A 12,324-nucleotide genomic window follows, 5' to 3' on the forward strand; every position below is an offset into this window, starting at 1 on the left:
CCAATCCGTTAAAGAACGGTGGACGAACAACCGATAAGCCCTCTTGAAGAGCCATTTCTCTCGGGTGTAAATCCGAAATGAGAAATACCCAGCTCTGATACCAATTGTTAGGATCGAGAGCACTAAGAGGGGGGGGGGGGTGAATTAGTGCAGCGGATATTTTTCAGCGATTAATAAACGAAAGCTGCGTTCGTTCGATAAAAACTATTTTGATGCAAAAGCCGATTCTAAGATTACTTATGATTAAGTGCAGTTTACGTTTAAACACAGTTAGCGTCTAAACGCAGTTTGCGTCTAAATGCAGATTGCGTCTAAACTCAGATTGCGTCTAAGCGCAGTTTGCGTCTTGGCGCAGATTGCGTCTAAGCGCAGATTGCGTCTAAACGTAGATTGCGTCTAAGCGCAGATTGCGTCTAAACACAGTTTGCGTCTAGGAGCAGTTTAAGCAGAAGTATAAAGACAATGTGCTGCTGTTGTACAGCTCAAAAAGTAATCTGCAGAAAACAGATTTACGTCTAAACGCAGATTTACGTCTAGACGCAGATTTACGTCTAAACGCAGATTTACGTCTTAAACGCAGATTTACGTCTAAACGCAGTTTTACGTCTAAACACAGTTTTACGTTTAAGCGTAGTTTTACGTCTAAACGCAGTTTACGTCTAAACGCAGTTTTACGTCTAAACGTAGTTTTACGTCTAAACGCAGTTTTACGTCTAAACATAGTTTTACGTCTAAACGCAGTTTACGTCTAAACGCAGTTTTACGTCTAAACGTAGTTTTACGTTTAAAAGTAGTTTACGTCTAAAACACAGTTTTACGTCTAAGCAGAATCAAGACGTAGACGTAAACTGCAAAGAAACTTGTTCGCAGAAATCAGTTTGTAGTTATAAACAGAATCAAGACGTAAACGTAAACTGCAAAGAAACTCGTTCGCAGAAATCAGTTTGCAGTTATAAACAGAATCAAGACGTAAACGTAAACTGCACAGAATTCGTTCGTAAAAGCGTAGAGAGCAGTTTGCAGTTTGTAAATGAAATTAAGACGTGAACGTAAACTGCACAGAACTCATTCGTAAAAGCGCAGAGAGCAGTAGCTATGTAGGAGGTTTGCAGTAATGATAAAGTGCTCAAAATAAATGCAAACCAGAGATTTAGAGTGGTTCGGTCAGTCTTGACCTACTCCACTTTTGGCTTCCTCCACCGATGAGGTTACCGACATCAACTAGAGGCCTTCCTTCAATAGGCGAAGGCCAACTACCCTCTTACAGATTCACTCCTTTTGACGGGCTTAGGAGACAACCCTTACAAATGTTTTCTCTCCTCTCTTTACAACTCAAACTTGAAGAACAGAAGGAGGAGGAAAAACTAGCAGTTTTGAGCTCTAAGAACCACTGAAAAGATCAAGATTTCGGCTTGAGTTCTTGCTATCTCAGTGCTGAATGGGTGGGGTATTTATAGGCCCCAACCCAATTCAAATTTGGAGCTCAAAACGATCAAATCCCGGAATTCCGGGATCAGGCGGTTGCACCTCCTGACTGGAGAGGTTGCACCGCCTGGCAGAGCTCGAAGACTGAGCTCAGGCGGTGCCACCTCTCGACAGAGGCGGTTGCACCTCTCTGCCAGAGCTCGAAGACTGAGCTCAGGCGGTGCCACCTCTCTGTCAGGGAGGTTGCACCGCCCAGTCTTGCTCGAAGACTGAGCTCAGGCGGTGCCACCTCTCGGCTGGGGAGGTTGCACCGCCCAGTCTCGCTGGGAGGCTTAGCCCAGGCGGTGCCACCTCCTGGCCTGGGCGGTTGCACCTCCTGGCACTATTCCAGATCACTGGTTGGGCTCCAAACTTGGCCCAAACCAGTCCGAATTCGGGCCCAATTGGCCCAAGATTAAGTTAATGGGATCACCTCCCATTTTCCAACTTAATCAACGTGCTAACTACGATTAGATCTAAGACAATTTCTGTAGCTTTGCTTCAGTGCGTCAATCGCTTCTTCCGGCGAGTTTCCGGCGAACTTCCGTCGATCATCCGATGAACCCTCGGTGATGCTCCTGCGGACTTCCGGTAAACTCCTGGACTTTGCGACGATCCACTTGGCAAGTTCTGACGAGCTTCGCTTGGCAAGCTTCTGGACTTCTCGGATCTGTTCTCGCAGAACCTCCGACGACCGTCCGAACTTCCGTTGAACTCTCGAACTCCCAATGTGATCATGAACTTGACTCCGGCGCAACTCCTGCTGCTTGTCTTTCTTTCATCGTAGTTAATCCTTCACACACAAAAACAAAAACTTCGATCGAGACAATTAATCCTAAGCAATTAATCAAGTTGTCCGGCATGTCATTGGTCCCTCGACGCTTCGTCCGATTCTTCGGCGCATCGTCCTTTCCTGCAGCCTATTGCCCAATCGGCCAGTTGACACCTCAACTCCGATATCCTTGGCACAATACCCGCTCTTCTTGGCCCGATGCCCGAGTCCACAGCCCGAAGCCTTCTGTCGATACGTCGACCGATCCACCGGCCCGACGTCCAATCTTCTGACATGTTCCTCCGGCACAACTTGATGTTCTTGCTTTAATTGTCTCATCCTGATCGAAGCACCCTGCGTCACTCAAAACGCAGATTAAATCATAAACATATATCAAGTAGTTTCATCATCAAAATACGAGATTCAACAGATACTACATTGTTTATCAAGAATTTTAAAAATAATTTTCTTATTGTTCAGATTTATGTTGATGATATTATCTTCGGTTCTACAAATGAATATCTTTGTGAATCTTTTGCTAAAACCATGAGTCTCGAATTTGAAATGAGTTTGATGGGAGAATTAACCTTTTTCTTAGGCTTACAAATTAAGTAACTAAGCAATGGCATCTTCATTAGTCAAACTAAATATACTTTAGATCTACTGAAAAGATTTAATATGGATAGCTCAAAAGCTATTAACACTCCTATGAGCACCTCCACTAAGTTAGAAGTTGATGAAAGTGGAGAAAGCTTCGATCAAAAAACTAATAAGGGTATGATAGGAAGTTTACTTTACCTCACTGCGACTAGACCAGATATTATGTTCAGTGTAGGACTTTGTGCTATGTTTCAATCGAACCCTAAGATATCTCATCTCAAAGCAGTTAAAAGAATACTTAGATATCTTAAAGGTACCACAAATCTAGGATTATGGTATCCAAAAATCAAGAATTTTGAGTTATTTGCTTATGCTGATGCGGATTTTGCTGGGTGTAGACTAGATAGAAAAAGCACATTAGGAACATGTCAATTTTTGGGACATTCCTTTGTTTCCTAATCATCTAAGAAACAAAACTCGGTTGCACTATCAACAACCGAAGCTGAGTATATTGCAGCTAGTGCATGCTGTGCACAAGTTGTGTAGATGAAAAACACCTTAGAAGATTATAAAGTCCATCTTAAAAATATTCCCATTAAATGTGATAACACAAGTGCAATATGTTTAACAAAGAATCCCATTCAACACTCAAGAACAAAACATATTGATATTAGATATTACTTTATATGATATCATGTCACTAATCATGATGTAATCATAGAGTTCATTGATACTAAGCATCAACTAGCTGATATTTTTACAAAACCTCTGAGTGAAGAACAATTTGATTTAATTAGAAGAGAATTAAGAATGTTAATGTGTCCGAATATATGAACTTGTTAAGATTATTTTTCAGACTTTCTTGGTTTAATGATCAAATCACTTAATTGCCATGATGAATTTACACAATTACATTCCTTAATTACATGTTGGAAATTATGTGTTTTGGATACAAAAATTTTCATGATAATAAGTGTGTTTTATCTTCATGATTGAATTTGAAAATCTATAGCAAAACCTCATCCGAATGCATGAAAGTGTTAAATTTCATTTTCGGATCTTATTGATCCTAACAATCGGATTTTCTCGATACATTATTCTCTTCCGGACTTAATAAACATATATCATATCGAGTTTGATTCATATTATTCATTTTTGACATATGGAATCAACTAGCAAATGCATCTCTCATAGACTTATCATGTGAAAAATATCTTTCGAGAAATGGATTTGATGATTCCTTCTTATATCTTTTGAGAAATAATTTTACGTGCAAGGATTTGATTCACACATATATCTTGATCCTTGTAAAAATGAAGCGTGCTTTAATATCTTATCAATTTTAACTTCATTCAAGTAAGCTCACAAATGACTTTCCTCCTTCATGCAAAAAGTTAATAACAAATAAAGAGGAAGAAGTAATGAAAGTTATCTCTGTGTCATGTTTTCCTTGAGATGTTTGTATAATTGGTATCCTATCACTCATTGTTGAAAAATGACATAAACCTAGTTAAAATTTGTTTATATCGTTCTCTTTTTTGTTAATAACAAAGGGGGAGAAATATATGAATTGATACTATAAGTGCCATATTTGAATAAGAAATATATGAATTGATGCTATGAGTGTCATATTTGAATTTAATGCTATATGAATTGATGCTATGATTGCCATGTTTGCATTTTGCCATATTTGCACTATGTTATTGCCATATTTGCACTATATTAAGATATCTAGAGCTTACATCGTAATTCTACAAATTGATATCTTGTCATATGATGAAATGATATGATTGCTAAACACTTGAAATGTTTGTATTATGTTAAGATATCAAGAACTTACATCGCTGTTTTACATGTTAATATCTTACCATATGATGAATTTCTACGATTGCTAAGGTTAAACAATCTTAACTTATTAATATGTCTCTTGAATTCAAAGGCTTTGAATTCAAGAATGACTTATCTCAAGTATGGCATACAGATAGGGGGAGTTAAGATTAACTCCATTATCAATTGATTGTCATCATCAAAAAGGGGGAGATTGTTGAATCTCGGAATTTGATGATGAAGTCAATTATTATTTGTTATCTAATCCATATGTTGAGATAAGTGTGCAGGATTAACTATGATGGAAGTAAGACATGTAGCAGGAGTTGCGCCGGAATCAAGACCATGATCACGTTGGAGGTTCGAGAGTTCGACGGAAGTCCGAACGGTCGTCGGAGGTTCTAAGGGAACAAATCTAAGAAGTCCAGGAGTTTGCCAAAGAAGCTCGTCGGAACTCGCCAAGTGGATCATCGCAAGTCCAGGAGTTTGCTGGAAGTCCGCCGGAGCATCGTCGAGGGTTCATCGGATGTTCGCCGGAAGCTCGCCGGAAGAAGCGATTGACGCACCGGAGCAAGTTGCAGTAAATGTCTTAAAGAAATATCATAGTTAGCATGTAAATTAAGCTAGGAATGGGAGGTGATCCCATTAACTTAATCTGAGGGCAATTGGGCCCTTGACAGACTCAAATTGGGCTGAATGGATCAGCCCATTCGGACCCAGATTTCCTGGCCGACGGTGGCACCGCTTGGGTCCGTAAGTCATATTTCTTCCGACGAGCTTCCAACGATCTCTTGGCAATGTTCCAATAGACTCCCGGCAAGCTCCTGGACTTCATGACGATCTTCTTGGTGAGTTCCGATGAGCTTCTCTAGCAAGCTCCGAGACTTCTCGGCTGGTTCCGACAAAACTTCCGACGAATGTCCGGACTTCCAACGAACTCTCGAACTCCCAACGAAATCGCATCCTTGACTTCGAGACTTCATTTTGCTTTATGTCTTGTTATCGTAGTTAATCCTGCACATGTAAAACACACTTTGATCTAGACAATTAATACTAAGCATTAATCATGTTATCGGGCATGTCATTGGTCCCTCGACGCTTCGTCCGATTCTTCGACGCATCATCCTTTCTTGCGGCCTATTGCCCAATTGGCCAGTTGACTCCATAACTCTGATATCCTTGGCACAATATCCACTTTTCTTGGCCTGATACTCAAATCCATGGCCCGAAGCCTTCTGTCGATACGTCGATCGATCCTCCGGCCCGACGTCAAATCTTCTGACATGTTTTCCTCTGGCCCAACATGATTCTTCCTGCTTTAATTGTCTCATCCTGATCGAAGCATCCTGCGTCACTCAAAACGTAGATCAAATCATAAACACTTATCAATTAGTTTCATCATCAAAATCCGAGATTCAATAATCTCCCCCTTTTTTATGATGATAACCAATTGATGACAAAGTTTAAACAAACTCCCCCTATCAATATGCCATATTGATAGAACCTTGAATTCAAGCTGAATTCAAGTCATTGCAAATTTCATCATGAATATTTGTAACACTTCATCATGCATAACATGATCATACTTCTCCCCCTTTGTCATCAACAAAAAGGAGAAGTGTACCTTTTATGTGTTTAAGGTATCTAATGTCAAACATTGCATTTATCGTCATGCAATATGGAAGCTAGAAAATTTTGCAAGTGTTACATCATGCAAGCTATCAAGTTTTAGATATGCAAGGTAGTAAGATTGCATGTTCTACAACATAAAAGCTAGCAAAATTTCAAAAGCAAATGCAAGATAGCTTTCCTGTTGAAGTGTGTAAGCTAGCAATTCTTGCTTCCTTTTGCAATGTGCAAGTTGCAAGTTTTGCTTCTTGAGATAGGCAAGATAACAAGCTCTTTTTGAGAAGTGTCATTTTTGCTTCCTTTGCAAAGTGCAAGCTAGCAAAATTTTACATTATTTTATAACATACCAAGCAATCAAGTTTTTCTCGTTACAATTTATGAGCTAACAAATTTTACAAATATGAAAGTTGACAAGATTTGTGCATCTTTTTGACTTGTGCAAGCTAGTTAGCAAGCAAGCTATCTCCCCTTTGTCATTATAAAAAAGAAGGGAATATAATTTTGTATCTCTTTTTCCCTTTACATCAATTTCTAAACCATGACAAAGGTAAATAGCATAAATGAAAATTCAAGTCATGAGTGTAAAAACATTTTTTTTTATCATGAATATTTCATCATTGCATGTATCATTATCATAGGTTGCATGCATAATACCAAATCATCATTTATAATTATATCAATATTCCAATCATTATTTCAATCTACACATCATGAGAACAATAAATTTGCACTATAAACAATCTCATGTTTTATCATTCAAGCTAGCATATATTTTTGTTCTCTTTTGCAATGTGCAAGCTAACAATTTTCTTTTTCTTTTATAACAATGATTCAATCATATCATGTGATAAACAAACCATAATTATAAAATAGTATTGAATCATAAGAGAAAAAAAATCAATTTATGCATAAAATGTTCCAATCATCAAAGTACATTTTCTCAAATTGTGGGTATCGAAAAATCAAGAGAAAACAACTTATGATTCATTTTGAAAAATATTCTCTTTGATAAACCGAGAGAATCATGATGAACAATCTTGATTTACATAAAGTTTTAAAAACATAATTATCAAGATCATTAATACTAAAAGACCATGAACCATTCCGACAAATCTCCTTTTAAATAGAAAACAATCTTGATTCATTCAATAGAAAATTCAAATTATAATTATGAGAAATCAAGATAAAGCTCATTCAAATTCAAATCGTCAAATCAAAATCATTTTCAAGATATTCACAAAATTCATAACATAAATAGATTCACTATTTTAATTCCAATGATAATATATTTTCCTTTTTATGTGTTTCATGTTAAGTGATTGATTTCATATAAGCATGCTCAAGTTTTTCTATGAAAACCATGCATCATAGTTTTAAAAAAAAAGAGCAAATATCATCATGAAAATCATCAAGATCGAATCATCATTTCTTCAAATCATCATTCTTAATTAAATATAAAATCGTCAAGCATGATACTTACATTATTTCATATAAGCATACCTTTTTATGTTAAATAAAAACATGCATCATTTTTAAAATCGAAAAAGCCACTTTCATTATATTAAAAATTGATAATCCATAAATCACAAGAATCATCATACATAATTTTCAAAAATAAATTTATTAGGCATGATATCATCAAACATAATTTCATAAGGCATTTTTAATCAAAATCATTTTGTTTATCATAAACATGTAATTTTCATGATTATTTTCAAAGTTACTAGAATGATAAGCATGATTCCTAATTTTTTACATTTTGTTTATTAAACATGCAATTTTCAAGAAAATTAATTCTAAACTAAATTAAAAATAACTTATGAAAAGTATTATGTAATTTCAAAGTAAACTAAGGGCATTTTGATTACCTTATCGTCGAAAGCCATTAAGGCATAGTTTGCCACCTTGGCTTTGTTGATTTTCTCCTCGTCTTCGGATGAGCTTGATTCATCCCAAAGAGCTTCCTTTTTCTTGCGTTTATAGCAAGTAGTTACATTTTTTTATTTTTGTTCTTTAACTCTTGTTTCATGAACCTTTTAAATTTAATAGTGAGGAGTTCATCTTCACCATCACTTGAGCTTATGCTCGAGTGGTCTCTAATTGTTCTAAGTTCAAAATCCTTCCTATTCTTTGGAAGGTGGTTCTCATGTTCGTTAAGTGCCACATTAGTCATTTCGTAGGTCATTAAAGACTCGATAAGTTCTTCGATCAAAAAATTATTCAAGTTTTTTTATTCTTGAATAGTCGTTACTTTCGAATTCCAATTTTTAGAAAGAGATCTTAAAATCTTGTTAACGAGTTCAAAATTCGAAAAGCTTTTGCCAAGAGCTTTTAAACCATTGACGACATCCGTAAAACGGGTGTACATGTCAACAACAGTTTCGCTTGGTTTCATATGAAAAAGTTTAAAATCATGCATCAAAATATTAACTTTAGAATCCTTAACCTTACTTGTGCCTTCATGTGTGATTTCAAGAGTGTGCCATATATCGAAAGTCGTTTCGCATAAAGAAACCGATTGAATTCATTTTTATATAAGGTGCAAAATAGAGCATTCATAGCTCTAGTATTTAAAGAAAATATCTTCTTCTCCAAATCATTCCAATCATTCATTGGAAGAGAAGACCTTTGAAATATGTTTTCGATCATATTTTATAAATTTAAATCAATAGAAAGCAAGAAAACTCTCATTCGAATTTTCTAATAAGAGTAGTCCTTCCCATTAAAAAAGGGAGGATGAATGAGAGAAAGTCCATTTTGAAAGCCGAAAAGAGCCATTTCTCTTGGGTGTTAAACCAAATGAGAAATAACAAGACTCTGATACCAATTGTTAGGAAAGGGGTCGACACTAAGAGGGAGGGTGAATTAGTGCAGCGGTAAAATCACGTCAGTTACGAAAATTTCTTTGTACGTTGAAAACCGATTTCGGAAACTTAACTTGAAAGCATATTCGTAAAAGTATTGAAGGCAGTTTGCAGTTAATATAAATTGCAAGAAGAAAATGCAAACCAGATTTTATAGTGGTTTGGTCGTCGTGACCTACATCCACTCTGCCGATTCCTCTTCCGTCAAGGCCACCGGCATCCACTATCGGTCTTCCTTCAATAGGCGAAGACCAACCACCTTTTACAACTCGATTCTCCTTTTACCAGGTTTAGGAGATAACCCTTACACCCCCACTCACTCCTCTCTCAAACTATTCTAACACTTAGAACTTTGATAGGAGCTCACACAAGATTGCAGTAGCGTTTCTATCCTTTTTTACTCTCAATTCTTGTGTAACTTAACCATGGATGAGAGGGGTATTTATAGGCCTCAAGTTGATTCAAACTTGGAGCCTAAAAACATCTCATCCCGGGTTTCATAGGTCTAGGCGGTACCATCGCCTATACTGGGCAATACCACCTCCAGTGTAAGTTTGACACTAACACTGCACTAGGCAGTACCACCACCCAGTCTGGCGGTACCATCACTTGGGAGGCTGTGTTGGGTGGTACCACCGCCTAAACTGGCGATACCACCGCCTGTAGCCTTTCAGGGGCTGTGTCTGGGTGGTACCACCGCCCAGACCGACGGTACCACCGCCTGACATAGTCTCGGAGATTGTGCCATGATGGTGTCACCTCTTGGGACATTGTTTGGGCCTCTCATTGGGCCCAACACAGTCCTTACATGGGCCCAACTAGCCCCTATTTGGGTTGGCCCAAATCCAAACCCAATTACGTGCTAACTACAATTCCTAAGACATATTCTAAGCTAAACAAGTTCGTAAGTCTAGTTTCTTCCGGCGATCTTCTAGCGAACTTCTGATGATCTCTCGGCAATGTTCCAAGGGACTCCCGGCAAGCTCCTAGACTTCACGATGATCTTCTTGGCGAGTTCCAACGAGCTTCTCTAGCAAGCTCTGAGACTTCTCGGCTAATTCCGACAAAACTTCTAACGAATGTCCGGACTTCCAACGAACTCTTAAACTCCTAACGAAATCGTGCCCTTGATTCCGGGACTTAATTTTGCTTTATGCCTTGCTATCACAGTTAATCCTGCACATATAAAACACACTTCAATCTAGACAATTAATACTAAGCATTAATCATGTTGTCGGGCATGTCATTGGTCCCTCGACGCTTCATCCGATTCTTCGGCGCATCGTCTTCTCTTCCGGCCTATTGACCAATCGGCCAATTGACTTCGCAACTCCGATATCCTTGGCACAATATCCACTATTCTTGGCCCGATGCCCGAATCCATGGCCCGAAGCCTTCTGTCGATACGTCGACCGATCCTCCGGCCCGACGTTCAATCTTCTGACATGTTTTCCTTCGGCCCAACATGATTCTTCCTGCTTTAATTGTCTCATTTTGATCGAAGCATCCTACATCACTCAAAACGCAGATCAAATCATAAACACTTATCAATTGGTTTCATCATCAAAATCCGAGATTCAATAGATTTAATTTTGGTATCATGCATGAAGCAATGATGAATTGTAATATTTTGAAATTGTGCATGTTACATTTTGATAATTTGAAACTATAATGATGCACAATGTATGAAATTTTAATATGATATATTGCATTTGATTACGAAATTATTTCACTTGAATTCAAGGGTTATGATTCCTTTTGAGTACAAGTTTGCATTATCTTAATATGACATATTGATAAGGGGAGTTAAGGGTAACTCCGTCATCAATTGGTTATCATCATCAAAAAAGGAGAGATTGTTGAATCTCAAATTTTGATAATGAAATCAATTAATGAATTAATAATCTAATCTGAAAAATGATGTAGGACTAACTACGATCGTGAAAATACAAAACAATTAAAGAAGAATCGAATGTTGGGCCGGAGTCAAAGATCAGACATCGGGCCAGAAGAATCCGGGGATATGCCAAAGGTTCGAACGATACATCAAAAGCTCATCGAGAGTTCGTCGGGAGTTCGCCGAAAGCTCGTCGAAGATCACTGGAAGTTTCGTCGGGATTTCGGATGAACAATTGACATGTCGGACAACTAGGATTGCTTGCATTATAATTGTTTGACCTTAATTATTGTAGTTAGGTGTTAATTTGAGTTAGTTTGGGGAGTAATCCTACTAACTCAATTAGTGGCCAACTAGGCCCGAATTAGAGCTGAATTGGGCCTATTATTTAGCTCATTCGGTGATCCTTAGTTGGCCCAAGTGGTGGCACCGTTTGAGGCTCGGCCTCCCAAACATTATCGCCCAGACTAGCGGTGGTACCACCCGGTGGTTAATGCTACTAGACGATGGTACTACTAGAGCCCAATCTCCAAGGCTCTGTCAAATGATCATACGTCCTAGATTGGGCAGTGGTACCACCCAGTGTCAATCTGTAGGCGGTAGTACTGCTAGTACCCCAGATCTAAATGAGAAAACGTTGTTGTGATTCCTTGAGAGTTCCACTCCTCTTCCCTAAGTGTAAATTCTGTTTAAGGGAACGCTAAGAGAACTGTAAATGTTATCTCCTAAACTTGTGAAAAGAAGAATAGAGTAGCAAGAGTATAATTTGATCTTTACCTGTTGAAAGAAGATTAATAGTGGAAGCCGATGACCTCAACGGAGGAGGAATCAGGAGTGGATGTAGGTCACGATGATCGAACCACTATAAAATTGGTGTCCCTTCTCTTCTTTGCCTTTTTTTTCCCCTTTATATTGCTTGCTGATTTGGCTGCTCAATCCAATTCACACTTTCTCTAAGTTCAAACGTATTTTCGACTCCCCTCTTAGTGTCAATTTCGGTCCTAACAACTAATATATGCATCAGAAAATATCTACTGACCTCGGTCTTCATACCGATGACACTTTAAAAGCTCGATATTTTTACCTCAAAAATACCTCGGATAATCCAGTTTGGATCATGTAAACGTCAACAGCAATTGTCCCCTAACAATTAGCATACGGGTCGTTTTACATCGCCAAGAAACGGATACTTTTGAACAGTGCTCGGATGGCAATCGATCTTCGATCTTATATAGCTATGGCAACCACTGGAACAATGCGAGCAGCAAACT

Source organism: Musa acuminata, chromosome BXJ1-4, assembly GCF_036884655.1.
Source record: "Musa acuminata AAA Group cultivar baxijiao chromosome BXJ1-4, Cavendish_Baxijiao_AAA, whole genome shotgun sequence".
Classification (NCBI taxonomy): Eukaryota; Viridiplantae; Streptophyta; class Magnoliopsida; order Zingiberales; family Musaceae; genus Musa; species Musa acuminata.